The sequence below is a fragment of the Callithrix jacchus genome, chromosome 14 (assembly GCF_049354715.1).
Source record: "Callithrix jacchus isolate 240 chromosome 14, calJac240_pri, whole genome shotgun sequence".
Lineage (NCBI taxonomy): Eukaryota > Metazoa > Chordata > Mammalia > Primates > Cebidae > Callithrix > Callithrix jacchus.
Genome location: NC_133515.1, coordinates 97,976,326 through 98,002,345, shown reverse-complemented (window position 1 = coordinate 98,002,345; position 26,020 = coordinate 97,976,326). Strand labels below are relative to the sequence as shown.

General features: G+C 39.1%; 1 long non-coding RNA gene across 1 annotated transcript; it reads left to right on the top strand.

Annotated features, from left to right (window-relative positions):
• Positions 1 to 1,239: 1,239 nt before the first annotated feature.
• Positions 1,240 to 25,452, top strand: LOC103788080 (uncharacterized). The gene is made up of 3 exons (XR_004733755.3): positions 1,240 to 1,290; positions 1,405 to 1,476; positions 25,143 to 25,452. It is a non-coding gene; the product is annotated as an uncharacterized LOC103788080 (long non-coding RNA).
• The last annotated feature ends 568 nt before the right edge of the window (positions 25,453 to 26,020 follow it).

Below are 26,020 nucleotides of genomic sequence, written 5' to 3'. Positions count from 1 at the left end.
TCTTTGATCAATTTACATTACAAAGAAAGTCATGTTCCAGAGGCATTTTAGCCTAAAGTGCAATCATTCCTCATCATGCAATCTAGAAGTGTAGCTGAAAAATGCTGACAATATGTTTCATATAACATCAGTATGACACATTGCATAATACAGCATTGCAATTATCTTTATTGAAGGGCTGCTATGGGGCAGTCATGGGCTTTATACATGTCACTTCTTCTAGTCATTACGTCAGCCCTATATGGAAGACATAATCCCTGTTGTAGAGAGAGGAAAACAGACTTAGAAAATAAGTGTTAAGTAATATATCTTAAAGGTAAGCTGCTGTCTCTGTGGCTGCCCACCCTATGATCTTTCCACCATGTCACTCTGCCTTCCGAGCAAGAGTCTCTCTAGTCAATGGCACTTCCTTAGGAAAGGTTCAGAAAGGACATGACAAATTACATCCTGCTTCAGCTTACAGCAGTGCTCTTTCCAGCTCAGTGGCTTTACAGTGAACAGGGATCAGACCCACAACCTCAGGCTAGTACAACAGAGCCCAGCAGCCTTTTACTGCCATACCTGGAAACCCAATCACTGTCAGAAAACACCCTAAGGCAAAGTGGTGATATCTGTCCTTTCCTGATGCTGGGTCTCAGTCCCACAGAGAGAGGGCCAGTGTGTCCTGGTGATAATCTTAATTCACACATTCATTCATCCAATGTGCATTTGGTGGGCACCATCGGTGGGCTATGTGCTATGATGGGCATTCAGAATATACAAATCAATAAAGCAATGTTCCTGCTCTCAGTGAATTCACAGATCAGTGAGGCCAAAATAATGAGAAACAATTGTTACAAGGTGGTGTGCCGAGGGCAAAGGCAGCATTACAAAACTATGGGAGTGGACAAGGGAGAGATGAAAAGATGGGTGAGTATGTTCCAGTGCTCTACATGAATACTATAGACCACAGGGGCTCATACATTCACTGTCTCCACAGATAGCTTGTGCTACTGGATGTGTTGCCACCTCAGAAATAGCCAGTTTTCAGCTATAGGTCACTCCAGGAGCAAAGGACAAATAGATTAGTATTGAGGACTCACTTTTCCTAAAGAGTCTAATGACTTTATAATAAAAGTGTTTCTACTAAAAGTTTGACTATAATAAGACCAAAATATGCTGGCTTATTTACTGTTGGTTTCCAGAACTCAGTCTTCTTACAGATTTCTGAAGATACAGTATTTTTATCTGAAGACACATGTTATTTGGGAGTTGCATTCACTGTGAGCAAAGCTATCCAGGCAAATAGAGGTAAGGTGCTTTTGTGCTCATATTTCCTCATAAAAATACAAAGTCTGGGAGTAAACTGTAGTTAGCATTCATTTTGATTGGTTTGGATTGTTTCTCCTTGTTTTTTCCTTACAGTCTGTGTTGAGGGAGCTGTGGCTGTTCTGGATGTGACTTGTGCCCTGGGCTGGAAGAAAGGGAGGAGCAGAGGTAAGCCGGTACACACCCTCTGAGTCTGCCTTTCTCAGGTTTCCTGGAAGCTGCACCCAACAACTTTTGCTTCTGTCTCAAAAACAATGGCTATGTCACTGCCCCATCTGCAAGGGATTTCCCGCATGGAGATCTGTTAAAAAGAGAAAGGGGGAGGAAACACTCTAGAGGGGACAAATGTTAGTCTCAGTTGTAGTCATCAACCTTTATTTTTAGAAAATGATGTTACTTGGGCATTTTAGGAAAACTTTTATAAATTACTAGGTGAATAAATCATAAGACAGCAGGAAGAAAAACAAGTTAGTGTGTTCAGCTTCCCTACCAGTAACAAAGAAATATTTCTGGCTCCAAAACCAGACCTGCAGACAGAAAGTTATGGTAGTGCTGATTTATTTGTACCAACTGATTGAATTTATGAGTTTGCATTTATTATTTTATCCTAGCCATTACTCAACAGCTTCATCGTGACATGCTTACATACTGGCTCATAAATTACGTATCTTTCTTTCACAAAAATGTGACATGTCAAAAGAGAGAGGCTTATTTCATTTATTTTTTTCTGCTTTCAGATATCGAGTTTTAGGGAGAAAGAAAATATAGCATGAAGTAAAAATGCAATCTGATTTGAAGTTGGTATTCTTGGCCTAGCAATTCCAGCTAGCAAAGCAATTTACTGATTCAAAATAGTACTCATCTTGAAGAGGAAGCTGGTGTGTATGTATTTATATATATGCATATATATGTGTCTATATCTTAAAAATATATGTATATGCCATGCATATACGTACATATTTAACATCTCATTTAGTATCTCAAACACATTTTTTTCTGAAACAGGTGCTTATATATTTTGGGTTGTTTTAGTTGTTTGCTTTACTGTTGCTGAAGAACAAAAGCACTCCTTGGAGTGATTTCTCCCTTCCATCAGAAGGAGGCCCCTCCATGTTTCATGCGGGGAAAGCCTCTGAGTACGTCTTCACATTGCAAGTGATAAATTGGTTGGCCAACTTTTTTTCAGCAGAAAGCAGTGGATCAACTTACTGTCCTTCTATGCTCTTAAGATCTCAGCACTTCTAACACTTTATTTCTGAGGCACTACTATATTTTGGAAAAATCTTACGGAACATATTAAAATTTCGTAAATCAAATGTTTTCAGCTGAACAGCTATATTATCTATTTATATCCATCTACCTAGCTATACATAAATGATAAGACAGTTGTTTACATCTATCATGAACCACGACCTCTGCTGGCCACTGGGGCTTCAGATAGACACGCACACCTGTGTGTCTTCAGTGTTGCCCATAATGAATGAAAAACTACAATACCATGCAGTAAGTTCCGTGATCAAAGCACGGGGACTTGAAACTATTTTTCTGAAATATAAGTTGAGTGGGGAAGGCTGAGGGGTAGTCACAATCAAACCTAGTATCTCTGTACACTAGTAAGTAAATGCACAAATGTACTTTCTCTTTTTTCTTCTTTTTTTGGAGGTGGAATCTCTCTCTTCTTGCCCAAGCTGGAGTGCAGTGGCCCAATCTCGGCTCACTGCAACCTCCGCCTCCCGGGTTCAGGTGATTCCCCTGCCTCAGCCTCTCGAATAGCTGGGATTACTGTCACCCACCACCATGCCCAGCTAATTTTTGTATTTTTAGTAGCGACGGGGTTCCACCATGTTGGCCAGGTTGGTTTCGAACTCCTGACCTCAAGTGATGCATCTGCCTCAGCCTCCCAAAGTGCTGGGATTACAAGTGCGAGCCACTGCGCCTGGACACTTTCTCTTTTTTGTAAGATTGTAATATTCTAGTGCAGGCATTCACACACGTGGATGACAATCATCATTTTTTTCAAACTAAGCACTCTCTGTTATGCATTAGTGGAATATTTATGTGAGTTATACTCATACTCTTTGTAAAACGGTTTGGATTCTTCTGAATCCCTGGCCTGAGGTCTTCAAAAAGATGTTAAAAAATAATGTTTTTCTCCTTTTTGGCACCAGGCACCCGTTTTGTGGAAGACAATTTTTCCACAGACAGTGGTGGAGAAGGGATGGTGAAGATGGTTTTGAGATGAATCAAGTGCATTGCATTTACTGTGCACTTTATTTCTTTTATTATTATATACTCAACAAAATGTAGAATGAGTGGGAACCCTGAGCTTGTTTTCCTGCAACTAGATGATCCCATCTGGGGGTGATAGGAGACAGTGATAGATCATCATACACAACCTAGGAGCACACAGCCTAGATTCCTTGCATGCAAAGTTCACAATAGAGTTTGCACTTCTAGGAGAATCTAAGGCCACGGCTGAACTGATAGGAGGCAGAGCTCAGGCAGTAATGCCAGAGATGAGGAGCAGCTATAAATACAGATAAAGCTTTGCTCCCCAGCCTGCCACTCACTTCCTGCTATGCGGCCTGCTTCCTAATGGGCCTGGGACCAGTACTGGTCTGTGGCCCCCAAGTTGGGGACCCCTGCCTTAGACCACTTAGCTATGTAATACACTGGTAATTATGTGTCAACTGAAAACATTTTTAAATATTGTTTTGAAGAAATATTCTTAATAAATCAAGTTAGCCTGCTGGTTTTAGAAAGCTGAAAGTAAAAAATTATTTTAATTTTACATACAATGATACAAGTAAGAACATTTTATTCTTCTGATTTGGAAGTCACCAGACTCTATAAAGTTGATATGTAGTGTGTGCATGTGTGAGTGTATGAGTGAGTGTGAACATAAGTAGGCTTGTGTGCCTCCGTGATGTGGGCTGTGGGAAGAGCTGTTTCTGTTAATTTTTAAAATTCTTTTAAAGATACGGTATATCTGAGTTGCAAAGGCTATTGATGTTTTTTATAATTCTTATCTAGAAAATAACTGACAGTTCCTCTTTATGAAGAGACCAAATTCTAGAGGGATTTTCTAGTGTCCTTGCAGAGGCTTCAGAGTTTTTTTTAGCTATTTGATTCCTTTTCTGTTTAAAAGGAGGTAGTATCTGAAGTGGATCCAAGCACAGGTGAAGGGGGTGGGAAGAAGGGAGTTGAAACGTTGATTTGGGCAGGGAGCTCATCTGTAAAAAAGAGACCTTAACATTTATCTCATTAAGGTATTGTGAGAATTAAAAGATGTAGTAATGTATGTGAAGTGCTCATTCCAGTATGTAGTGAGTATCCTGTGATTAGAAGTTATTATTATTACCTAGCCATTTAGAAGCACCTTGTTATTTATTCTCCTCACATTAATTGAGTTGTTTAATTAAAATTAGCTGAGGCATCAAAGAACTATCCTTTCAGTATGAAAAAGCAGAGACCATTTACATAGTCCCCATTTCTATGGTGTTATTTACTAACACATCTTAAAATGTCAAGTAATTCTTTTCTTGCTCAGAATATATGTAATTCAGACAGTAATAAATTTTCAATAAATAGAAACATCAAAATATTAAATGGATGATTTAGGACTAAATAAATTGGGCAAATATTTTCAAAATATTCAATGTATTCCTTGATAAATATTTTTATTTATTTATAAAACTTTATTTCCTGTCAAACTGTCTGAAACATATTTTTGCTTTTCTTTGCAGTAAAATAACAGAATATTCACAAATAAGTCTAAAGAGAACAAAGCATGACCTAAATAAAGAAAAGTACAACTGGAAGTTATAAAAGAAGACTTGAATAAATGAACAAATATACTATTTTCCTAAAAGGAAGTTAAATATCACAAGGGTATCAATTCTTCATAGTTAGTAAATCAAGCCCAACCAAAATATCAATAGTATTTTTCTTATTTGTTATTTTTAAAGTTGTAAAATTCATCTACAATATATATTTTGAAAGAAATGAGGAAGATATCATCCCCAAATATATTAACATATATTAAAATGTTGAAATGATTCATTATAAGACTAATCTGCAGGCCGAGCGCGGTGGCTCAAGCCTGTAATCCCAGCACTTTGGGAGGCCGAGGCGGGTGGATCACGAGGTCAACAGATCGAGACCATCTTGGTCAACATGGTGAAACCCCGTCTCTACTAAAATTACAAAAAATTAGCTGGGCACGGTGGTGCGTGCCTGTAATCCCAGCTGCTCGGGAGGCTGAGGCAGGAGAATTGCCTGAACCCAGGAGGCGGAGATTGCGGTGAGCCGAGATCGCGCCATTGCACTCCAGCCTGGGTAACAAGAGCGAAACTCCGTCTCAAAAAAAAAAAAAAAAGACTAATCTGCAGATCTTGGTGGAGAAAATACATATTCTGTGGAATTCCAACTTTCTGTGGAATTAGGGTAGCAGCATAAATCAGTGAGAAACAGACATATCAAATTTTTGTTGTTGAGTAACAATGGGATTTAAATTAATTTTGCTTCATGTAACTCTAATTTTCCATATAAATTCTTAATAAATTGAAGAGTGAAAATTTTTTTTTAATTATGGATATATCAGAAAAGATAACAAAAGAAAACAGTGGCTGGGCATGGTGGCTCAAGCTGTATTCCCAGCACTTTGGGAGGCCAAAGCAGGTGGATAACTTGAGGTCAGGAGTTCAAGACCAGCCTGGCCAACATGGTGAGCCCAGCCTAGCCAACATGTAAAAATACAAAAATTAGCCAGGCATGATGATGCATGCCTGTAATCACAGCTACTTGGGAGGATGAGACAGGAGAATCGCTGGAATCCACGAGGCAGGGATTACAAGGAGCCAAGATCTCGCCACTGCTCTCCAGTCTGGGAGACAGAGTAATACTTTGCCCCCAACACACACACACAAAGTATACATTTTTAAGAAAGAGAAAATCACAATTCATAATCCTGTCATAACTTGAACTCCATGTTGACTCTGTTTCCCCTCCAACTCTCCTTTCATTGCTGGATGGTATTCACTATATTCACAATATTTCTCCTATAAGTGAACTTGAGTCCTTCGTGCTTCTTATTTATATTCCTCTGTACATCTCCTAATGTATATCAAGTGTTCTCAGGGAAAATTCAGAAAAGGGAAAATCAAGAAAAGACAACTTTACGGGTCAGGAACCATGTCATTTTGGTTCTGTTCTACAGCATAGCACAGTGCTTGCACCTAATAGATTCTCAGTCGTATTTGCTGAATAACTGAATAATGGGATGAGAACAAGAATATTCGCAGCAAGTCACTGGGACTTTGAAGAATCAAGAATCAGGGAGGGCACAGCTGGAAAAACATTGAGAAATCACTTGGTCACATCTTGCAGTTTGCAGACAGAAAAGCTGAAGTCCAGAATTTAAAAAAAAAAATGACTTGCTTGAGATCGCACAGCTTGTAAATGGCAGAGGGCTAAATGAATGAAAGCTAATACATCTCTTTCATACTTTTCTGTCTCTACTAGATGACCCGAAATAGAGCTAAGGTTGTAATTACAGATTCATTCATTCAAAAAACACCACTTTCTCTTCATATTTATTTTTTAGAAATTATGTAGACATTTTATAAACTAAAGCAGAGAGGAAAGCTGAGGTAAATATATACTATCTATAGACCAGAACAAAATAGGGCAGTTTTTTCTTAACTTTCTACCGTTGTTCATTGCTAATATGAAAACCAACGGCAATTTTTTTTTAGCAAATGTATAATTAGTTGTTAGCAGAGTAGGACAGGAGCTCAGCTCTCCTGGATTTATATCTAATGCTCTTTCCACCATATCCTTATACTAACCAAAACATCTTTTATTAAAACACAACAGGCCAGGCACAGTGGCTCACGCCTGTAATCCCAGCACTTTGGGAGGCCAAGGCGGGCAGGGCAGATCATAAGGTCAAGAGATCAAGACCATTTGGCCAACATAGTGAAACCCCATCTCTACCAAAAATACAAAAATTAGCTGGGCTTAGTGGTGTGCACATGTAGTCCCAGCTACTCAGGGGGGTGAAGCAGGAGCATGACTTGAACCTGGGAAGAGGAGGTTGCTGTGAGCCGAGATCCTGCCACTGCACTCCAGCCTGGCAACAGAGTGAGACTCTGTCTCAAAACAAAACAAAACACCAAAAAACCCCACAACAATACTAGGTGAAAAACAGACACAACTGTGTTATATTTTAAGAATAAGTGAAAAGTGCTTACGTAAACTTACTAAATTGAATACTTCAAACAGATATGTAAAACATAACATTAATACAATCAACATTTATTTTATTCGGCATATATTTGTTAATCACTTACTATATCAAGGCACAATACAAAGTGCAAGGGATATAATGAACAGATGAGGAGCCATCCCTGCACTTACAGAATTTTCTATTTAAGGACTAAGTATCAGTGATGAAATTGAGATTGCAAAATCTGCCACTCTGGGGATTCAGCCACTTTAGAGTTAAAATGTGACCACTCATCTGAGCTATTCTGGTTAATTAAAATCAACTTAGGAACTCAAATTTTAATAGAAATATGTCAAAACAATCTCTGAGAGGAACCATATTCATGTTATTAGCTTCTGGAGCTCATTTCTCATTTTTTATTTAGACAACTCTGCACCTTAACAACCGCAAGTCCAAACCAGTCTTCCACCTCCGGAACAATGTCAGTCTCATTAAAATGCACACAAAGTTATCTCCAATGACTGTTATCAAATAGAATAAATCTGAGTATAAAAATGAGATCTTCAGGGAAGATAAAGTCGAAAGGCCTGATCACCTTGTTTTTACAGTTTCCACGGACATGTAAAGCTGCCTCACTCATCAATCAGTCCAGATGTAACAGCAGTTGCTCATACGCAGTCACTAAGATCAAGGCACACGTGGGAAAGACAGCTACAAGCAAAGGTGCATATTAACTGTTCACATTGCAGCATTGTATAGCCTCACAGCAGACATGGGAGAAAAAGGGGAGTTAAGAAGACAATCACCAAATAGCATAAAACGTCAAGAGGGGAAGTATGATTTTGCTTCACTTCTCTCTATTGGTTCTTTGGACTGAACATTTTGATTGTTTTCCTGATTACAAAGCCCATCTCTTATTAGAGCAAAGAAAAAGGAGGCCCGGTGCCTACCATTTGTAATGACAGTGCCACACTTACGTTGTGTGCTAGAAGCACATCTATGTGTGGGACTGTGTCTCTGTGTGTATATGCATGTAAATACATGTTCGTACACATGTACAATGTGCTCAAAACAAGTTCTGTGTGCTACCACAGTGACAGTTGGCTTTAATAACAGGAGCTTCTCAGACACAACTATGTGTGTCTTTCAAACTTGAAATATATGGTTCTATACCCTAGTTATGATTTATTTTGCCTCCCTTCTGCTTTGGAGATCTAGAACATTGACTCCTAGAATCAGGCCGTTGTCTTCTCCCTTTTCATCTCTCTAACCAGTTTTTGCACCACCTGGAGGAGTTGCTAAGATTCTTAAGAGGAAGGCAAAATTTTTCCAGAATCTGGAGAGTGTTGAAATGAGCAAAGAAGAACATCTGTATTTACTGAATACCTGTATTTACTGACCACAACACAGGGATTGCTTGTCGGTCCTCCCTGGGTTTCAAAAGCTAATTTTCTGGTTCCTAGAAGACAAACCTTGCCTTATCCATTTGAACCATCCTTCACAAGCTTCTCTCTGATACAAATACTGCCCTGAAGATATTATAGACCCTGGTTCTTCTAATTAAGAATCCCAGTGTTTAACAAGGATATTCAGACTCAGCAGCATCTGCAAAGAGAAAGAAGAAAGAGGGGCAACAAATTGCTCCAAGCTTATGGTAGAGAGTCAAATTATTATTTATGGAAAATCATTGAATTTTGGTTCCAGTTAAGCCTGAAACATTATTTCTCTAATGTTTCTCTCTGTGGTAGTAATTGACTGCACATTATGATTTTTAATGGAAAATATGATGAAGCATATAGCTACAGCCCCAGCTCCTCAGCTCAAATTTCCTCTTCAACTGTTTATTTGCTATTTCAATACATCAGGCTTCCAAAACAAGATAATTTCTCTTAAACAAACTTTACTCCATAAAATTTGCTAAAAATCCAAGCTAAGTGAATCATCATTCAGTGCCACTTTTCTCAGCGTTTACATTTAACTTTGTACTGGTTTTGAAATGTGATTTTTGATGTTTATTGGTGTGTCTCAGCTCAATGGCTATGAACATGAAATGGCTTATTTTTTAAAAAACGGGTTTACCAACTTTGCTGTGTCACTCTCCTTTCCTAATGGGTAATACCTCCTGTGATGTGGCATTTTGGTCTGATGCCTTGATCTTTTGGTCATTTAAAGTTATTAGGGTAGTCTTATTTGGGTACATAAACTTCTGGCACACAGACTTCATTTAAAACTTAAAAGCTTATTCTTGATCAAAGCTCTTCTTTGCTCCTTTGCCAATACAGGACAGCACTCCAGCTTGCAGTGTGGTGTGGGGGCTGGGGAGGGTAGTGCAGGGGTTGGTCTGCCTTCTAGACAACCTGAGATTCCTCTCTCTCTTCCAAGCAGGAGTCTCTCAGATGTTGCAGATGCTGAGAAGCGATGGTTGGACAAGACAAGGGTCAGAATCATTCTCTTACTTGATTGGACACATTAGAACCCTTCTTCTTTTAGTCATTGCTACTTCTCATGCTAATGGCCATTGATGTGCTTTGGGTGAGTTTCCGGGGTGGGGGCGGCATATATGAATGAGCTTTTCAGAGGTTCTTTCCAGCACACTGATGTAGAAGATCCTGTCCCAGTCTGTCGTCTCCCAAGAGGGAGAGGGATGGCATTGCTGAAACACGGATCAATCCCCGGTGCTCACCTCACTTACATACACACACCCCCTATGACATCCATGGTTGCTGCATCACCCACTTTGGAGTGGAATTGCTGAAGCATTGATAAATCCTCTTAGTTTCTTTCTGATGTTCAGACCTGTCCTCACATGCCCCTAACTGCCGCATCCTCAGAAAATCCTTTTCATCAGGAGAGCTGCTCATTACCTTCCCTTTACGGACCAAGAAAGGGTCTACCCCTTGGCCTCTTGTTGCCAGAGCCCCCTGTCCCAACAGGTGACCATCCTGGATGAACTCATGAATGACAGTTAAATCCAAGCTATGCCCCCTGTCCCAACAGGTGACCATCCTGGATGAACTCATGAATGACAGTTAAATCCAAGCTATGTTCAACATTCTTCACTAAGCACTTAGGGAATTGGTATTTTTATCAGGACAGAGAGTGAGAATGCTCATTGCATTGCTTCAACTCCCCCCACTCAGTTTCATGATCCATCTTCTAGTTCTCTTTTTGGCTATGTAGGCTGCATGGTGTGGGGGTAATAGTCTAGTTCACTGGTAAATAAGGGAAGGAAGGACAGAAAATGGCAGTGTCCATCTCACAGACTCTCCACCTCATTTGGAGAGATTCTCTTAGAAGTCATCTCCTTCACTAGCTTGTAGAAAGAGGAGCACTTTTCTGCAGAAAGTAACATCCTTCAAAAGGCTGAGTTTCCTTTTCCTTGTTCAGCCCCATGTTTGTTGAGAAGCTGGTATACTACAGGGCCTGTTATGGTTGGGTTGGTTCTGGTGTCCTTCAGGAAATCTTCCAGGACGGTGGCTGGCCCCAACTGGTGTGACATCGGTGAACTTAAAATGTGAGGTATTTAGCACTTGTCATTCTCATTTTGGACCTTAACTGTGAGTCTGATAAGAAAGGAAAGAATCTTGGGCCGGGCACGGAGGCTCACCCCTGTAACAGCACTTTGGGAGGCTGAGGCAGGTGGATCACAAAGTCAAGAGATTGAGACCAACCTGGCCAACATGGTGAAACCCTGCCTCTATTAAAAATGCAAATATTAGTTGGGCATGGTGGCACATGCCTGTAGTCCCAGCTACTTGGGAGGATGAGGCAGGAGAATCACTTGAACCCAGGAGGTAGAGGTTGCAGTGAACTGAGTTTGCACCACTGCACTGCAGCCTGGGTAACAGAGTGAACTCCATCTCAAAAAAAAAAAAAAAAGTAAAAAATTTTAGTGAATTTCACCCTGTAATTAAGTTGTAGCCTTAGAGTTCTGCCCACCTGCTGCCAAGAGGACACCTGGCTAATAGGAAAATAGGAGCATATCTAACCCCTGCAGTATTGTTTTGACCTGACTGTCCCACTCTTCATGGGAGACCTGGTGTTTCTCTCAGTCAAAACTAGCTTTTCCTTGGATGCTAGCTTTCTGGCTAGTGTAACCTTCCTTTGTTTTCCTGGTCCTAAAGCTGATCGTTCCTCACTTAAATCCAGAGCTTCCCCAGGTGCTTACCGCATTTGCATACACACACTCCCTATGGTATCCATGATTGCCCCATCACCTACTTTGGGGTGGAATTGCTGAAGCATTGATAAATCCTCTTGATTTATTTCCAATGTTTGACCTGTCCCCACATGGCCCTAATTGCCACTTCCTCAGAATATCTTTTTCATCAGGAGAGCTGCTCATCAATCTTCCCTTTATGGACAAATCAAGCAGGAGCCCCAGGTCCTCCTTTCTGATTCTTCTGATTTCCTCCTGACCTTCTCTCACATCTCCATTCCTTTCAGGATGTGATGATGAATAATTCAGAGATTTGACTGTGCTCCACCATAGGCGCTGATTCTTTAAACTATTCAAGACAGCATTCGAGCAATGTGTCTCTGTCTGACTCAAAAAGCAAGCTTCAAACCTCCTGGCATCCAAGCCAAACTTCCCCTCGAATGTCTGCCTCCTGACACATAAATAAATACCTTGCTAGGGAGATTGTAATGACATAGGAATAAATCGACCAGAAAACCCCTATGTTATGACAGGCTCCATTGCCCTAGGAATCATAGAGAAAATAGATTATATAGACAAAATGGAAGGATTAACCCTAAACCAGGTGTTCACTTTACTGAGTTAGATGATGCTGTTTCAATGTAAAGTAGTTTATGAGTGGATTTAATTTCATTTTATTCAACAAACAGTAATAAACACTTTCCCTAACCTGGAGAAGCTCACCATCAAGAAGAATGTGTAAACATCTCCCCAAGGAATTTCCAATAGAAGGCAGATGGGGTTATAGAGGTGGCAACCATGAGAAAGAAGAGTTGATTGTGATGATCTGATGGAAGCAGCTGGGAAAGCTGCATGGAGATGATGCACTCGGATTGGATGTTGGATGATTACTAAGGAAGGGCAGTGCAGAGTGAAGGGAAGGGATTCTGAGCAAAGCTGAAGGAAAGGGACAGCTCAGCGTATATTTTGGGAGCAGGACTTAGTCCAGTGGGACTGACGACTGAGAGCTCAGGAAAAATAAAAAAGATAATGTGCTCACCGCACTTGCAGGTGGTCTCGAACACCAGATTTAATTGGATTTGATTACATGAGTGAAAAGGAGCTGGTGGTGATTCCTGGTGGAGAAAGTATGGTTATACTTTCTAGAAACTTCATGTGATTAACACATTATATTAGGATGACAGCCCTCTGAGGTAGGTATTTTCATGATCCCTATTGTAAAACGGAGGAAATAGAGATGATAAGGAATTAGGTTACTTGCCAAAGATTACATGGCTACTAAATGGCCAAGTAGAACCCAAACCCAGTGCAAAACCCATGATGTTTAATTACTGTGCCTTTGATCCCAAGTGGTGTGTGCCGAGGTTCAGGGAAGTCAGGCATTAGGGCGGCAGGACTTTGGAAATAGAGACTAAATTAGGGCTGCATGTGGGAATGTGGATAGGGAAGGCTTTCTTTCTGAAAGCAGAGAGGACTGGAGGTGTGGCAAGAGACCACATGCCCTCTCCAACGTGCTGTTGCCAAGGCCATTGTGTGCCACAGAAAAAGTTGGGTAAAAGTGGTGAGGTGCTTCCAAAAAAGGAGGGAGAAATTCCTCTTATCATAGAGATCAAAGAAGGCTTCACAAACTGAACACAACAGCATTTACTCAACTTCCTTGCTTACTACTGGACCCCTACAAAGCACAAAGTGTCCAACATGCAACAGATGCTCAGTAATTGAATGAATGAATATATAAATGAATAAATGATGCACTTCAGAGAAAGCTAAACTGAGGGATGAAATATAGAGATATATTTCCTCTGTGCACCCTTCTCCATTTTCCCTAGACATGATCATGCCCCATCAGTGATGATTATAAATGATTTTTTAACTGTGCTTATTTTACTAACATACCCTGCCTGGAAGGCTGTCATTTTCCCAAAAGTCTTATTTACAGAAGACAGCAGAGGTGGTAGAGGAGGACTAGAATGGGTCTTGGAATCAAGCAAACAAGGGCTTGACTCCTGCTACATAGTTGAGGACAAAATACCTAAGCCCTATATTTCTCCATTTGTGAAAAGAAGTGATGATAGATAGCACTTGAAAGTAACTATCCTTAATATAAATATATAATTATTCTGTTTTCATCCATGTCCCTGCAAATGGAGAACATCATTCTCAGCAAACTGACACAAGAACAGAAAATGAAATACCGCATATTCTTACTCATAGGCGGGTGATGAAAAATGAGAACACATGGACACAGGGAGGGGAGTACTAAACACTGGGGTCTATTGGGGGGAAAAGGGGAGGGCCAGCAGAGGAGGGGAGCTGGGGAGGGATAGCCTGGGGAGAAATGCTGAATGTGGGTGAAAAGGAGAAAGGAAGCAAAACACACTGCCACGTGTGTACCTATGCAACTGTCTTGCATGTTCTGCACATGTACCCCAAAACCTAAAATGCAATAAAAAATTAAAAAAAAAAGAAAATGTTAAAGCATGAAAACTTTTCCAAGCCTAAAAGCAAAAAAAAAAAAAAAAAAAAAAAGACAAAATAAAATATTGATACATTTTTCTACATAAAAAACTTCAAAATTAGAAGGCAAACTGGGGAAGTATTTGCAACATATATGACTGTATATTGCAACATATATGACTGACGAATGTTTCCTATCTCTAAGACAACAAAAATGCTCGCAAATTATTAAGCAAACTATGTGCTCCTTAATTTACATGGGTAAATGAGTGAATAGGACATTGGAGAAAGAAAAGATGAGACATATATATAAACTTAGTAGTCATAAAATAATTTAAAAATAAGACAATAAGTTACAATAGAGAAATAAAGACTTTTCAAAAAGCCAAAAAAAAAATTATTCTCTTTTAACATAACAAAAAGCAAGAATTCAGCATGGGCACCACACTTTTGAGTGTATGTTTCCAAATTCAGGAGGAAAGGTAATTCCCAATGGCAATATCTGATACCTGACATACTGAAAAACCTTTTTTCTGGCATAAGGGAAAACTGGTTAAGGTGCAGAATTTTAGAATTAAATTTTAATTCTCTACATCCATGGTTAAGTAGGCTGACACTTTGGGTTCACTCCACTATGCTGTTAAAGTCTCTGTATGGAAAAGTCAGTTGAGAAACTTGACAATCAAAGGGAATTTCATATGGGTGGACATCTGGGCTGTGGGGAAGATCTCTATAATGAATGATCCTGACAACTGTATATTGTGCTCTTGCCAGCCAGGAAATCACATCTCTTCTGTGGGGTTGTGTGTGAAAAAGAATTTCTGATTGAATTAGCCATTGAACTTTTATTTTCTTAAAGCTATTATAATAATACAATAATGATGATGCAAAAAAAAATCACTAATACCTACCATCTATTAAATACCTTCTCAGTACCAAATGCTATAAAAGACACTTTTTATTTTATCTCATATCACAACAACTTTGTAAGACAGGAATTTCATCTGCCTTTTAGATCTAAAAAGTTCTTGGAAAAATTAAATATATCTGCCTGAGGTCATCTGCTAATAAGTGCTGGGCCAGGATTTGTGTCTATAGCTTTTGATTTGAAAGTCATTTTCTCATCATACCTTTGACAGCACAGGATGTACTCTCACCAAACCACAGCCCTGGAAACTTATTATCGACAAATGCAGTTGGCCATTGGCAGCTACTTGTTGGCCCCAACCTAAATCTACTTCTCCTGGCTACTTTGTTACCAGTTGATCAACTTAGATGTCATCCTACTGCAAGATTATCCTTCCATTCTACAGTAGACCCTTGGAATAATTGTGCTTTTTAATTTGATCTCCTATCAGAGTACATTTTCTCAGATTGGGTGACCTGTATTTAGAACATACCTGGGTCTAAGAGATGTTTTCTCCTGCTCTTACCAGTAAGAACATGCTCAGAGATATCTAATATTCCACCTCTCTCAAGGACTAGGATATATATAGAGTTTCATTTGTAAAGTAGATATCTAGAGCCTGATAGATTACATGGCTGAATTTACTTCAGAGATTCAGGAAAAGATCCTCAGTACAAAAGCACTTCAGTCTAGTTAAAGGTTGGTCAATTTTGTTGCTCTTTCAATGAACCAACTCTTGATTTCATTTCATTCCATTTCTATTTTTTTCTGTCTCTATTTTGTTCATTTATACTCTAATCTTTACTACTGTCTTCATTGTGGTTGCTTTAGGTTTGTTTGCTCTTACTTTTCCAGTGTCTTACGGCATGACATTAGGTTATTATTTTCGTTTTTTTAAAAATATAGATATTTATAACTATAAATTTCCATCTAATCATTCCTTTAGCTACATGCCATATATTTTAATTTGTTGAATTTTTATTTTTATTATTCTCAAAATACTTCTAATTTCTCTTGAGATTTCTTCTTTGATCCATTTAGGATTGTATGTTTAGTATTCACATATTTGTGAATTTTTCAAATTTCCTTCAGTAATTCATTCCATTGTGGTCATAGAACATGTGTGTGTGATGAATCATTTTAAACACATTGAGTGCTGTGACCTGGCATACCATCTGTACTGGAGAGTGCTATATTTGTGCTTGAGAAAAATGCATAGTCTGCTGTTTTACAGTGAATTATTCTATAGATATTTATTATGTCTAGAGGGCATATAATTTTTTCAAGTCTTCTATTTCCTTGTTCTTTTGCTTAGTTCTATCACTTTTGAAGTCTCCAACTTTTTTGTAATTGATATATAATTCAAATACCATAAAATACACCCATTTAAAGTACACAATTCAGTGGCTTTTAGTATAATCACTAGGTTGTACAACCATTAACCTTTTATAATTCCAAAATATTTTCATAATCTGCAAAAGAAACTACATACCTGCTAGTAGTCATACCCCATCCCTTCTCAGGGAAACCTTTGGTGGTAGAGGACAAGTTGACATGTACTGTGATCACTAAGGGGCACAGCCAGAGTTATCATGGATGAATCTAAGGGCTACTTCCCTCTGCTCAGGTTATGCCATTTTAAAATCTCAAAGATGTTGATAAGTCTCCCAAGAATAAAATATAGTCCATTCTTTAGAATTCAGAAGTGCATTGGAATTAGAGGTGAAAGACGTGGGTTTAAATTGAGGAGCCACCACTTAGCACTCTGTCCATAGAACATGTCACCTATTTCCTTAATTTTCTTAAACATAGAAGGGAATAATACCATATTTGCAGAATTTACAAGCAGAGCAAATAAAATATTGAAATGTGTAAGTAAGAGTATATACAGACATGAATTGCTTTTTTGTAACTCCATAGGGGAAGCTGCTTTTTGACAAGATTTTCAAATCTAGAAGAGAAAATGGTAATATCCAGAGAAGAGAGTCCAGGAAGGCAATCTTCTGTGGTTTGACCATGAAGATGAAAAATTACCACACTTATGAAAAGCCTTCATAAGTTCCTCAGAGGATAGTTTCAGCATCCTTCAAGGCGACATTCCTTTACAGATATTAACCAACCTCTTCACCTTCCTTCAGCTCCCACAGCCCCCAGGATATGGGCCACTAAGCATATTTTCCTTGGAAAGCCTAGTTGTCATAAACACAGTCCTTCTCACTCCTAGAGTATTTGACACAGGCTGCTTCAAGGATAATAGCTCATGAGTGACTGGCTCAGTAGTGATCCAGAAAGAATCTCAGATGCCATGACAACATCTCTCATGCTACAGTCAGCCTGGCAACGCCTCTGGTGGCAAAGAAGAGCTGGTCAACATCTATTAAATTACCTTGCTGAGTGCTGAAGCACTGTATCCAATCTCCACCCTTCACTTTTCTGGGCAAATTAACTCAGATTTCATTTCTCCTTATGAGCCTTGTCTTTTAATATTAGGATCTTCTTGGTGGCCAAATTCCTAATTATATAGCTACAAAGCTGCCCCTGCTAGAAATTATTCTAGATCCTTAATATTTCTTTGGTCCTCTGTGCCAGGGCCAAGGTTTTTTTTTTTGTTTTTTGTTTTTTGTTTTTGTAGAGAGTAAACGTTAGGAGAAAATAAACACCTTAAATAAACAATAAACACCTTAAATAAAATAGCCACTAGATTAATTACTGTCAGTGGTAAGATTCAGAACCATGGTTCTCATTAGTCTGCACATTCAAATCATCTGGTGAATTCTTAAAAATCTTAATGCCCGGGTACACACTCAGACCAATTATATCAGAATCTCTTAAGTTAGAACTGTGCGTAACTATTTATTTAAAGGCTCCTCAAATAATTCCAATGTTAAGCCAAGGTTTAGAATCACTGATTTACAAAGATGACACAAACAAATGGAAAAACATTCCATACTCATGGAAAGGAAGAATCAATATTTTTTGTTTGGTTGATTGGTTTATTGTACTTTAGGTTCTGGGGTACATGTGCACATCATGCAGGACTGCTGCATAGGTACATGGCAAGTGGTTTGCTGCCTCCATCACCTATATCTGGCATTTCTCCGCATATTATCTCTCTTCAACCTCCCCAGCCCCTGCTATCCCTCCCCTAGCCCCCAACAAAAGACCCCAGTGTGTGATGCTCCCCTCCCTGTGTCCACATCTTCTCATTGTTCAACACCTACCTATGAGTGAGAACATGCAGTGTTTGATTTTCTATTCTTGTGTCATTTTGCTGAGAATGATGGTTTCTAGCTTCATCCATGTCACTACAAAGGACACAAACTCATTGTTTTTAATGACTGAATAGTATTCCATGGTGTATATGTGTCACATTTTCCTTTTCCAGTCTATCATCGATGAGCATTTGGGTTTGTTCCATGTCTTTGCTATTGTAAACAGTGCTGCAATGAACATACGTGTGCATGTGTCTTTATAATAGAACAATTTATAATCCTTTGGGTGCATACCCAGTAATGGGATTGCTGGGTCAAATGGAATTTCTATTTCTAGATTCTTGAAGAATTGCCATACTGTCTTCCACAATGGTTGAAATAATTTACACTCTCACCAACAGTATAAAAGTGTTCCTATTTCTCCACATGCTCTCCAGCATCTGTCCTCTCTGGATTTTTTAATGATCACCATTCTAGCTGGTATGAGATGACATCTCAATGTGGTTTTGATTTGTATTTCTCTAACGACCAGTGATGACCAATGATGATGAGCATTTTTTCATATGTTTGCTGGCCTCATATATGTCTTCTTTTAAAAAATGTCTGTTCACTTTTGAATGGGTTTTTTTCTTGTAAATCTGTTTTAATTATTCATAGATTCTGGATATTAGCCCTTTATCAAATGGGTAGCATGCAAACATTTTTCCCATTCTGTTGGTTGCCAGTTCACTGTACTTTTGCTGTACAGAAGCTCTGGAGTTTAATTAGATCCCATTTGTCTATTTTGGTGTTTTACTCATGAAGTCCTTGCCTATGCCTATGTCCTGAACAGTATTGCCTAGGTTTTCTTCTAGGGCTTTTATGGTGTTAGGTCTTATGTTTAAGTCTTTAGAAACAAACAAAAGATTTCAGACTTTTGCATTTGCTGAGGGGTGATTTACTTCCAATTGTGTGATCAATTTTAGAGTAGGTTGATGTGGTGCTGAGAAGAACGTATATTCTGTGGATTTGGGGTGGACAGTTCTGTAGATGTCTGTTAGGTCCACTTGGTCTGAGATCAAGTCCTGGATATCCTTGTTAATTTTCTGTCTCATTGATCTGTCTAATATTGACAGTGGAGTGTTAAAGTCTCCCACTATTATTGTGTGGGAGTCTAAGTCTCTTTGTAGGTCATTAAGAACTTGCTTTATATATCTGTGTGCTCCTGCATTAGGTGCATATATATTTAGGACTGTTGCTCTTCTTGCTGCATTGGTCCTTTTACCATTATGTAATGCCCTTCTTTGTCTCTTTTGATCTTTGTTGGTTTAAAGTCTATTTTATTAGAGACTAGGATTACAACTCCTGCTTTTTTTTGCTCTCCATTTGTTTGATAAATCTTCCTCTGTCCCTTTATTTTGAGCCTATGTGTGTCCTTGCACATGAGATAGATTCCTGAATACAGTAAACCAATGGGTCTTGAATTTTTATCCAATTTGCCAGTCTGTGTCTTTTGATTGGAGCATTTAGCCCATTTACATTTAAGGTTAATATTGTTGTGTGTGAATCTGATTCTGCCATTTTGATGTAGCTTGTTGTTTTGCCTGTTAGTTGATGCAGTTTCTTCATTGTGTCAATGGTCTTTACCATTTGCTACATTTTTGGAGTGGCTGGTACTGGTCTTTCCTTCCATGTGTAGTGATTGTTTCAGGAGCTTTTGTAAGGCAGGCCTGGTGATGATGAAATCTCTCAGCAATTGCTTGTGTGTAAAGGACTTTATTTCTCCTTCGCTTATGAAGCTTAGTTTGGCTGGATATAAAATTCTAGGTTGAAAGTTCTTTTCTTTAAGGATGTTGAATACTGGACCCCACTCTCTTCTGTCTTAGAGGGTTTCTGCAGAGAGATCCACTGTGAGTCCAATGGGCTTCCCTTTGTGGGTAACCTGACCTTTTTCTCTGGCTGCCTTGGCATTTCTCCTTCATTTCAACCCTGGTGAATCTAATGATTATGTGCCTTGGGGTTGTTCTTCTTGAGGAACATCTTTGTGGTGTTCTCTGTATTTCCTGGACTTGAATGTTGGCCTGCTTTGCTAGGTTGGGAAGTTCTCCTGAATAATACCCTGAAGAGTGTTTTCCAACTTGGATTCATTCTCTCTGTCACATTCAGATACACCTATCAAACGTAGATTAGGTCTTTTCACTCTTTTTTCTCTAAATAATATTTCTTGGAGGCATTGTTCATTTATTTTCACTCTTTTTTCTCTAATCTGGCTTTCTCATTTTACTTCATTGAGTTGATCTTCAATATCTGATATCCTTTCTTCTGCTTGGTCAATTGGACCTTTGAAACTTGTGTATGCTTTGTGACATCCTCGTGCTGTGTTTTTCAGCTCCATCAGATTGTTTATGTTCTTTTTAAGATGTTTTTTTGGCTAGGCACAGTGGCTCAAGCCTGTAATCCCAGCACTTTGGGAGGCCGAGGGGGGTGGATCACGAGGTCAAGAGATTGAGACCATCCTGGTCAACATGGTGAAACCCCGTCTCTACTAAAAATACAAAAAATTAGCTGGGCATGATGGCACATGTGCCACCATGCCTGTAATCCCAGCTACTCAGGAGGCTGAGGCAGGAGAATTGCCTGAACCCAGGAGGCAGAGGTGGCGGTGAGCCGAGATTGCACCATTGCACTCCAGCCTGGGTAACAAGAGTGAAACTCTGTCTCAAAAAAATATATATATATGTTTTATCTAGTTAGCATTTTGTCTAACCTGTTTTCAAGGTTCTTGACTTCTTTGCATTGGGTCAGAACATGTTCTTTTAGCTCAGAGAAGTTTGTTATTATTCACCTTTTGAAGCCCGTTTCTGTGAATTCATCAGACTCATTCTCCATCCAGCTTTGTTCCCTTGCTGGTGAGGGGTTATGATCCCTTGGAGGAGGAAAGGCATCTGTTTTTTGGTGTTTTCATCCTTTTTGTGCTAGTTTCTTCCCATCTTTGTGGATTTATCTACCTATGGTCTTAGTAATTGGTGAGTTTTGAATGGGGTCTCTGTGTGGATGTCCTTTTTGTTGATGCTCAAGCTATTTCTTTCTGTTTTTAAGTTTTCCTTCTAACAGTCAGGACTGCTGGAGGTCCACTCCAGACCCTGCCTGCCTGGGGATCACCTGTGGGGCTGCAGAACAGTAAGAGTTGCTGCCAGTTTCTTCTTCTGTTATCTTTGTCACAGAAGGGTACCTGCCAGATGTCAGCCATAGCTCTCCTTTATCAGGTGCCTCTTTGGATACACAGGGGTCAGGGAGCTGCTTGAGGAGACAGTCTGTCCCTTGTCAGAGCTCAAGTACTATGCTGGGAGTTCAGTTGTTCCATTCAGAGCTGCTGGGCAGGTATGTTTAAATCTGCTGCAGTGGAAGTCATAACTGCCTCTTTTTCCAGGTGCTCTGTTCTGGGAAGGTGGGGCTTTATTTATAATTTCTTGATGTGCTGCTGCCTTTTTTCAGAGATGTCCTCCCCAGCAAGGAGGTAGTCTAGTCACAGTCTACCGGCAGAGGTGTTGCTGAGCTGCTGCAGGCTCTACCCAACTGCTATGTCAAATCAATATTAATAAAATGGCCATACTACCCAAAGTAATTTATAGATTCAATGCTATTTCTATTAAACCACCAATAATATTCTTCTCAGAAATAGAAAAAGCTATTTTAATAATCATACAGAACCAAAAAAGAGTCTGAAAAGCCATGGCAACCCTATGTAAAAAGAGCAAAGCTGGAGGCATCATGCTATCTGACTTCAAACTATACTACAGGGCTACAGTAACGAAAACAGCATGGTACTTGTACAAAAACAGACACATAGACAAATGGAATAGAGAGCTCAGAAATAAGATCTCATACCTACAACCATTTGATCTTTGATAAAACTGACAAAAACAAGCAATGAGGAAAGCATTCCTTTTTTTATTATTTTTTAATTTTTATTTATTTTTTGAAAGAAGAAAAAAGGAGTGAAGGAGAAGAAGAAAGAGGAAGAAAAAGAGGGAGAGAGAATGGAAATGTTGCTTTATTCTAAAAAATGGGTATTAATAATGGCCAATCAATATTTCATTTAAACCTATGAGTAGGTGTGATGTGGTATTGACAAGAATGTATATTTTGTGTATTTCAAGTGGAGAGCTCTATAAATATTTATTAAGTTTACTTGTTCAGAATCTGAGTTTGAGTCCTGGATATCCTTATTAATTTTCTGTCTCATGGAGTCTAAGTCTCTATATATCTGGGTATTAGGATCGTTAGCTCTTACTGTTGCATTGATCTTTTTACCACTATATCTTTGTTGCTTTAAAATCTATTTTATCAGATGCGAGAATTGCAACTCCTGTTTTTTATTTATATATTTATTTTTGCTCTCCATTTGGTTGGTAAATCTTTCTCCATCCCTTTGTTTTAAGTCTTTGTGTATCCTTACACGTGAAATGTGTCTGGATGTAGCATACAGTTGGGTTTTGGCTGTATCTTTTGATTGGGGGATTTCATCAATTTAAATTTAAAACTGGCTGTTTTATCCATTCATTGATGTAAATTTTTTATGTTGGTGCTCTTTACTTTTTGGTATATTTTTAGAAAGTCTAATACTGGTTGTTTCTTTCTATGTGTAATGCTTCTTTCTGAAACTCTTATAGAGCAGGCCTGGTGGTAATAAAATCTCTGAATACTTGCTTGTTCATAAAAGATTTTATTTTTCCTTCCGTTGTGAAGCTTAGTTTGGCTGGATATGAAATTCTGGGCTGAAAGTTCTGTTCTTTAAGGATGTTGAATATTGGCCCCCACTCTCTTCTGGCTTGTAGAGTTTCTGCTGAGAGATCTGCTATAAGTCTGATAGGCTTCCCTTTGTGGGTAACCTGACCTTTCTCTCTGGCTGCCCTTAGTATTTTCTCCTTCATTTCAACCCTCATGAATCTCACGATTATGTGCCTTGGGGTTGCTCTTCTTGAGGAATATCTTTGTGTTGTTCTCTGTATTACTTGGGGTTCAATAGTGTCCTGCTTTGCTAGATTGGGAAAATTTTCCTGGATAATATCCTGAAGAGCATTTTCCAGCTTGGATTCATTTTCTCCATTGCATTCAGGTACACCTATCAAACATAGATTAAGTCTTTTCATATAGTCCCATATTTCTTGGAGACTTCGCTCATTCCTTTTTATCCTTTTTTCTCTATTCTTGTCTTCTTGTTTTATTTCATTAAGTTTGTCTTTGACCTCTGATAGGATTCTTCTGCTTGATCAATTCAAGTGTTTAAACCTGTGCATACTTCTTGGGGTTCCCATATTGTATTCTTCAGTTCCATTAATTCACTTATATTCCTCTCTAAATTGTCTATTCTCATTAGGATTTAGTCAAACCTTTTTTCAAAGTTCTTGGTTTCTTTACATTGGGCTACAACATGTTCTTTTAACTCACAGAAGTTTCTTATGATCCATCTTCTGAAGCCTGATTCTGTTAATGGGATGCACTGATTCTCCATCAAGCCTTGTTCCCTTGTTGATGAGGAACTGTGATCCTCTTTAGAGGGAGAGGCATTCTGATTTTGAGTATTCTCAGCCTTTTTACGTTGGTTTCTTCCCATCATTGTAAATTTATCCACCTGTTGTCTTTGTAATTACCAACTTTCAAATTAGGTCTCTGAGTGGATGTCCAAGTTGTTAACTCCCAGGGCCAAAATATGAGCAACCCACTGTGCCGGCCAAAACAGCGGCGTTAAGACTGATGGTGATTTTCTGCCCGGGAATTTCCAGTCTGGCTTCCTTCTTGAGTCAGTAATGGGCGACTCTGCCTTCCTGGAGCTCCAAACGTTGGTCAGAAGGGGAACCAGTCACGTTTACTCTGCACCAAGAGCTGCCATGCTGAGGTGCCAGCAAAACCACTGCGCCAGCCACAAGAGTCACGCTGGCGACCCATGGAGCTCCTCTACTGGGAATCTTCTACTCCGTGAGTGACAAAAGTTTGTCTGAAAGTGTGGCGTCCTGTCATTCTCTGCACTTTCACTGGGAACTGCAATCCCGAGATGTTAGTGATCAGCCATCTTGGATCATTCTCACCCCGGAAAGCATTCCTTATTCAATAAATGGTACTGAGATGACTAGCTAGCCATATGTGGGAGATTTAAATTGGACCTGTTCCTTACAAGATATACAAAAATTAACTCAAGGTAGATTAAAGACTTAAACATAAAACCCCAAACTCTAAAAACTCTGAAAGAAAACCCTATGTAGACAATACAATTGTAGACATAGCAAATGGCAAAGATTTCATGACAAACATACCAAAAGCAACTGGAATAAAAGCAAAAATTGACAAATGGAATCTAATTAAGGTTTCTCGCATGCTGTAGGTGGCATGTATGTTTTCAAAAGAAGACATGCATGCAGTCTGCAAGCATGTTAAAGAAAAATCTTAACAGCACTGATCACTAGAGAAACCCAAATCAAAATCACAATGAGATACCATCTCACACCATTCAGAACAGCTATTTTTAAAAGTCCAAAAATAACAGGTGCTGGCAAGGTTGCAGAGAAAAAGGAATGTTTATACACTGTTGGTGGACAGGTAAATTAGTTCAACTGTTGTGGAGAACAGTGTGGTGATTCCTCAAAAACCTAAAAACAGAGCTACCATTTGACCCAGCAATCCCATTACTAGGTATAACCCCGAAGGAATATAAATTATTTTATCATAAAGACACATGCATGCATATGTTCATTGCAGCACTATTCACAATAGCAAAGACATGGAATCAACCTAAACACCCATCAAGAGTAGACTGGATAAATAAAATGTGGTACCTGTACACCATGGAATACTATGCAGTCATAAAAAATAACAAGATCCTTTTCTTTGCAGGAACAGGAATGGAGCTGGAAGACTATCCTTAGCAGACTAACACAGGAACAGAAAACCAAATACCACACTTTTTCACTTATAAGAGGGAGCTGAATGATGAGACTATATAGGCATATAGAAGGGAACAACAGACACTGAGGCCTATTGGAGGTAAAGGATGAGAAGAGGAAGAGGATCAAGAGAAATAACCCATAGGCACTAGAATTAATACCTGTGTAACAAAACAATCTGTACGGCGAGCCTCCATAACACAAGTTTAACATGTCTCCACATGTACCCCTGAACGTCAAATAAAAGTTTAAAAAATCACTAATTTATACAAGTGCTTCTCAAACTTTAATATGAGGCAGAACTATCTGAGGGTTGTGTTAAAATGCAGATTCTGATTCAGAAGGACAGAGTTCAGAAAGAGGGCTGAGATTCTACATACATTTCTAACAATCTCCAGGAGCTGCTAATGCTACTGGTTCATGAGCCATATTTGAATAGCAAGGATCAAAACAGCAACAGCTGTCAAGCTTTGTTGCCCATTAGAATCAACTGGAGAGCGTATGAAACTCTCAATGCCTGGGATGCACCCTATATCAACTAAATCAGACTTGCTGGGGATGGGACACAGATGTTAGCATTTTAAAAAACTCATTGGGTGATTCCAACATGTAGAATATCTGTGAAACAATGATTGAGGATTTCAGTTCTTACCGATTCCAGACCTGGTTTCATCCAGTAATCAGGAATGATACACCACGGAGAGATTCTAATCCACACAGTCAGTATGTCTTAGAAGCAAAGTCAAGCCATGCCTGGTATAGAGGACTGCATGAACACACAGAGCACATTGAGCTTGGAGGCCTGGAGGACATCAAACCCATGGTGTG